Source organism: Bos grunniens, chromosome 23 (genome assembly GCF_055505025.1).
Source record: "Bos grunniens cultivar Pamir isolate PY7600 chromosome 23, Bosgru_T2T1.0, whole genome shotgun sequence".
Taxonomy (NCBI): domain Eukaryota; kingdom Metazoa; phylum Chordata; class Mammalia; order Artiodactyla; family Bovidae; genus Bos; species Bos grunniens.
The window spans coordinates 30,075,091-30,081,090 of NC_141187.1; the positions used below are offsets into that span (position 1 = coordinate 30,075,091).

Sequence of the window (6,000 nt, forward strand, 5' to 3'; positions counted from 1 at the left end):
AAATACCCTGTAGGTCCTACATAATTATGAAATACAAAGCAGAAGATGTAAACCCTAGCATTCCACCACCGTAGAATTCTTTACCTGTTATTCCATAGTGTGTGTAAAGTGGTACCTGCCCCCAGTTTCAGCTTTTTGTTTCCTTTCACCCTTGGACACCATCCTCCTCATAGTCTCTACTTAAATGAAAATATACATAGAATTTTCACAGTTGTAGAATGAAGAATTTTCTAAGCCCAACCCAAAGATAAAAAAAAAACCCACCAAGAAAAAATAAACTTTCTATGGCAACTACAAACTCACAACCACGCAAACACATGTGCATAATCAAATTCAAAGACACATAACAAATCCGACAGACAAAAGGTTAGCATATGTCGATATTTTTCAGCCAGAGACTGCCAGGTACATGCCTAGTTATGTTTACTGCTGATACAGCAAAGGAGGGCACTCATCGTGGGAAATCATAGGGCATTTTAGAATGAAAGTATAAGAAAGAATGTGTTATTGTGGAATTTGGGCTTTGGTTGGATAAAAGAAAGGTTTACTCTAAATTGAGTATTGCCAGGAAGCATAGTCAGTTACATGACTGGGTGTCCTAATCAGTCATATCTATAAGGACAGATGAGAGCAAGGGTAAAGCAGCAGTTGGTAAAGGAGCTGCCATCACTCATGTTACCCAGGACGGGATGTTCAGTACTTTGTGAGTCGCACTGTACCCTGTGTTCTCTGCCCTTAAACAAAATTATGTATAGTCTTGTCTTGTTTTGTGTCACTTTATTATGGTTTCAGTGTATCTTTTTTTGATATTGGTATTGTATAAAATAGTTTATTCCAAAGAGAATTACATGGCCTAGCTGTGAGCACCAGGCTAGCTTCAAATAACACTGAGGTCTAGCTCAGGAGGCTGATTTTTCTTCTTCCTTAAATTCAATATTTTAAAATTCTTACATTGCAAGTGAAAAATAAAATTATAAGCAAACAATTTGGAAAAGAAGAAATGCAAATACCAAATAATTTATTATTAATAAATGGGAAAAATGAGACTATGAAAAGAAAAGTGGAAACAAAAATTAAAATCTGTCAGCTTGGCAAAGATGAAAGGAAGATAAAGGCTAGGAACTTTAGTGGGTCTCCTTGGGAAAGTCACTGGAGAAGGAAATGGCAACCCACTCCAGTGTTCTTACCTGGAGAATCCCAGGGACGGGGGAGCCTGGTGGGCTGCGGTCTATGGGGTCACACAGAGTCGGACACGACTGAAGTGACTTAGCAGTTGGGAAAGTCAAGGGAGGGCAGGGTAAACAGATTAGGATTGGCTGGTATGAATAATTTCAGCAGGCTTTGGGTTAGAGGTACTCTTTAGTTGTCTGGTACCTGGCCCTGGGATCATTGGTGGTGGTGGTGGTTTAGTTGCTGAGTCATGTCTGACTCTTGCAACCCTGGCATCTGTAGCCTGCCAGGCTCCTCTGTCCATAGGATTTCCCAGGCAAGAATCCTGGGGTGGATTGATCAAACCTGGGGCTCCTGCGTTGCAGGTGGATTCTTTACTGACTGAGCCATCAGGGTAGCCCCCAGGTCACAGAGGCAGAGGAATACTGCCTCTTGGGGTCCAAGGCCAAACAGGGGATGGAGGGCTCTGGATTGGTTAGTTTGCATATCAAAGGCTTGCTCCTGCCAGGGGAAAGCAATCTCTCCTCAGTGAGAAAGGTGTTTTTTAAAAATTAATTAATTTTTATCTTTCACCTGGGTCTTCATTGCTGCACGTGGGCTTTCTCTGCTTTCAGAGAGCTAGAGGGCTACTCTCTAGCTGCAGTGCACTGGCCTCTCACTGTCATGGCTTCTCGTGTTGCAGAGCACAGGCTCTGGGCCCAGGCGCTTCAGTAGGTGCAGCACATGGGGTCAATTGCTCTGTGGCATGTGAAATCTTTCTGGATCAGGAATCATAACACAAGTTCCCTGCATTGGCAGGGGGATGCTACCCACTGTACCACCAAGGAAGTCTCTCAACAAAACATTCTTAAACACTGAGCTATCAGAGCAAATTTCCCCACATCTTGAGCCCAGGAGTTTAAGTATGGGAAGTTCTTTGGCACCTAGCCTCTGTTCCCATGCCTTGAGAATGCTGGCTTACATGAGTCTTGAGAGACCATGTCTTATTACAGAAGCTGAAAACATACTTCCCTAACCTTTTGTTGTTGTTGCTGGGGCACAGGCAGGCATCCTATACTCTGGCAATCTGGTGCACTTATGCCAGATTTTGATTTAGGAGTTAGTTCCATGAAGAACTAGGGCCTGTTCCAGCCACTAATTTCCTGAGCCCATTCCCTCCTCAACTCTTCATTCTCATTTCTCTATCCAGGAGAAATATATTCATCAGTTGGGTCTGAATCCACTGGGATAGCTACTGCCAAACACACCTCTGGCTCCATTCCCATCTATAGTAATTACTTCTTCATCCTCTGCCTCCCATCAGATCATATCCACTCTCCATTCACTTGGACTCATGCATGTGTTCTGTTTATATGCTGACAATCCCTATGATCCTCTCAAGTCCTGCTGACTCCTCCACCTCCTCCCCCTCTCTCTGCAGCTCCCAGCTCTCTGGGTGTCATTGGATCCACCTCCAGAATTTGCAAGCAGGCAGGCACATGTATCCCTCTCTCTTTGCACTCCACAATCCCTAGTAATGTTTAACAAAGTTTCTGTTTTCTAAAATTAGCCAAATTTGTTTTCTGCTGTTTGTAGGTAAGACTGCTAATTTAATATTAAGCTAAGTATCTATTTGTACCATCTCAAAACACAGCTGACATAAAATTTACTTCAGAACCAAATGATTTCCAAAAACTCACATACACCTGAATCTCACGTGGCTTCCTCTGGCCCCTTCCTATTGCAAAAATTATTGGAACACAGCAGATAAAGGAATTCTCACACCAGATACCTCAAATCTCATAGCATATCAAATGTGAAACAGGTATGAATTGCCAAATATTTACTGTTTCCTTGGCTGCTTAGAAGGATGACAGGAGAAACTGTGGGGCAGAAAATGTGCTTTGGAAATATCGGTATGGATGTTGTCATCAATTACTATTTGTGGCAGGGGCTGAAATTCTATGTACAGTCACTCATTCTCATACATTTGTCTCGGCAGCAGATGAAGAACCAAATCAAAGGCAACAAAAGTGATTAATTAATAGTTAACACATTTTAATAAGTACTTTAAAGACACTCCAACCATTCCCCTTAGAGAAAGAAGATCATCTATTACCGTCTTCATTATAGAGACAAAGCAGTGAGGACAGGAGACTCCTAACTCTGCCATAAGGCTCTAGTCATCTGAGTGCTTTCAGAAACCCAGCAGGACCATCCAGCTGAGGCAGAGCTGGGACTGATGAAAAGGAACAAAGGGTGAATGACAAAAGCTGGGGCTGTGCCGGGAGGTCTTCTCTCAGGTCTCAGTGTGAGTTTGGACCTCCTGCAGTTAAGCCACAGGAAAGGGAAAATTCTCCCAGTGAAGGCAGATGAGAATTCACAGATGAACTCTTGAGTTCTGGAATTGGTAAAGGTTACCTTCCCACCATCATGATCCAGAATGACTCCAATGTGCCGGGGGCAGTAGGACAGGATTTGGAAGGGCCCTGGGCTGGTGCATATAGACACCCCAGCTGAGGACAGCTGCAGAGTCCAGACCCCTCCACGGGGGTGAAGTTGAGAAATCCCCTTCTCACCACTGACTCTCTTGCCACGCCCACCAGGCAGAATTTTGGCCATATTCCATTTTCCTGAAACCATTTCTCCTCCAACTCCTCATTCTCCCCTCCATATCCAGGAGAATGATACCCATCAGTGATGCCTGTAAATCCACCAAGATCTCTACTGCTGAACACACCTCTGCTTCCAGCCCCGTATCTCCTTGCGTCTTCTTCCTCCTCTGCTTCCCACCAGATCCTGTCCACTTTCACTTCCCAGTACACTTTGCCCCATGTGAAGCCCTTACTGCCCAGCACCCCGAGCTCCAGATCAAATCTCTGACCACGCTGGCATTTGTTCATCCACAAGCCAGTGAACATCATACTCTTCCCATCTGGAGACACTGAGAGGTAGCCATTGGCTGTCTGGGAATTCAGGATGATCCTCACTGTGGGGACAAGGAGACAAAGGTGTGGCCTCACAAAAGATACAAATGAGATTTGTCCCATAGGTTCTGGGCCTTCATGACAATGGTGGGAGGCTCCTCAGGGGACCAGGACAAAGACTGCTTTTGACCTTAGCAACCATATCTAGAGAGTGTTAAGAACATAGAAAATTCAAGGCCTCAGGCAGTGCCATGAGACTTGAGAGGGAAAATGATAAGGCCTGGGACCACTTCAGTTTAGTTCAGTCGCTCAGTCATGTCTGACTCTTTGTGACCCCATGAACCACAGCATGCCAGGCCTCTCTGTCCATCACCAACTCCCGGAGTTCACTCAGACTCATGTCCATCGAGTCAGTGATGCCATCCAGCCATCTCATCCTCTGTCATCCCCTTGTCCTCCTGCCCCCAATCCCTCCCAGCATCAGAGTCTTTTCCAATGAGTCAACTCTTCGCATGAGGTGGTCAAAGTACTGAAGTTTCAGCTTTACCATCATTCCCTCCAAAGAAATCCCAGGGCTGATCTCCTTCAGAATGGAATGGTTGGATCTCCTTGCAGTCCAAGGGACTCTCAAGAGTCTTCTCCAACACCACAGTTCAAAAGCATCAATTCCTCAGCACTCAGCTTTCTTCACAGTCCAACTCTCACATCCATACATGACCACAGGAAAAACCATAGCCTTGACTAGGTGGACCTTTGTTGGCAAAGTAATGTCTCTGCTTTTGAATATGCTATCTAGGTTGGTCATAACTTTTCTTCCACGGAGTAAGCGTCTTTTAATTTCATGGCTGCAGTCACCATCTGCAGTGATTTTGGAGCCCTCCAAAATAAAGTCTGCTACTGTTTCCACTGTTTCCCCATCTATTTGCCATGAAGTGATGGGACCAGATGCCATGATCTTCGATTTCTGAATGTTGAGCTTTAAGCCAACTTTTTCATTCTCACTTTCACTTTCATCAAGAGGCTTTTGAGTTCCTCTTCACTTTCTGCCATAAGGGTGGTGTCATCTGCATATCTGGGATCGCTGTAGCTGGGCAAATCTGATTTTGAAATCAGGATAAAGAATTTGGATACATTAGTTACACAAAGACCTTCCTTTTTAAAACAGAATTGCTGACCTTGAGTAATGGACCTTCACAGGAAAGCTGCAAACTTCAGCCACTATCCCCTCCAGATACTCACTTGTCTTATATTCCAGATCCCTCATCAATTTTCCTAGAATAAAAGAAAAAAGGACAATTCTTTCTTGTTTTTTTTTTTTTTTCTTTAGCCACACTGCTTGACTTGTGGGAAGTCCAGCGTTGAACCCAGGCTGATGGCAGTGAAAGCACGGATTCCTACCCACTGGACCACCAGGGAATTCCCAACAAGAAGCAATTTTAACAGCACAGCTTCTAGGTCAAGTTCTCTTACATGGGCTCATATAACTTTAAATGATGACAGGGCACCATGAAAGTTCAAGTGAATTCGAGAAAGCAATTCGGAAGACATCCAGACCTGTGCAGTCTAAACTGGTTCTTGTAAGCATATATACCAACAAGTGCTGAACCCACCTGCTGCTTCATTAAAGAGTACCTTTGGCCACACCACCTGTTGTTAAACTAAGTCTGAAACTTCTAGTCCTAAACCACACTGTTTCTCTCCACTTTCACAGATATCTCTTTGAGATTCATTCTCCCAGTATTCTTTAAATTGTTAAAAAAATTTTTATTGTGGTAAAAGCACATGACATTTACCATCTTTACTATTTTTAAATGTATAGTTCATTAATGTTTAGTTCAGTTCAGTCACTCAGTCATGTCTGCCTCTTTGCAGTCCTATGGACTGCAGCACGCCAGGCCTCCCTGTCCATCACCAACTCCCGGAG

The 6,000-nt window shown here is 44.0% G+C and overlaps 1 long non-coding RNA gene across 1 annotated transcript in view; it reads left to right on the forward strand.

The window, feature by feature from the left end:
• LOC147347157 (uncharacterized) overlaps positions 1-5,722 on the forward strand; it is a 9,899-nt gene extending 4,177 nt beyond the window's left edge. Inside the window, exon 2 of the long non-coding RNA XR_015152177.1 lies at positions 5,404-5,722. This is a non-coding gene — a long non-coding RNA (uncharacterized LOC147347157). The remainder of the gene's footprint in view (positions 1-5,403) is intronic.
• The last annotated feature ends 278 nt before the right edge of the window (positions 5,723-6,000 follow it).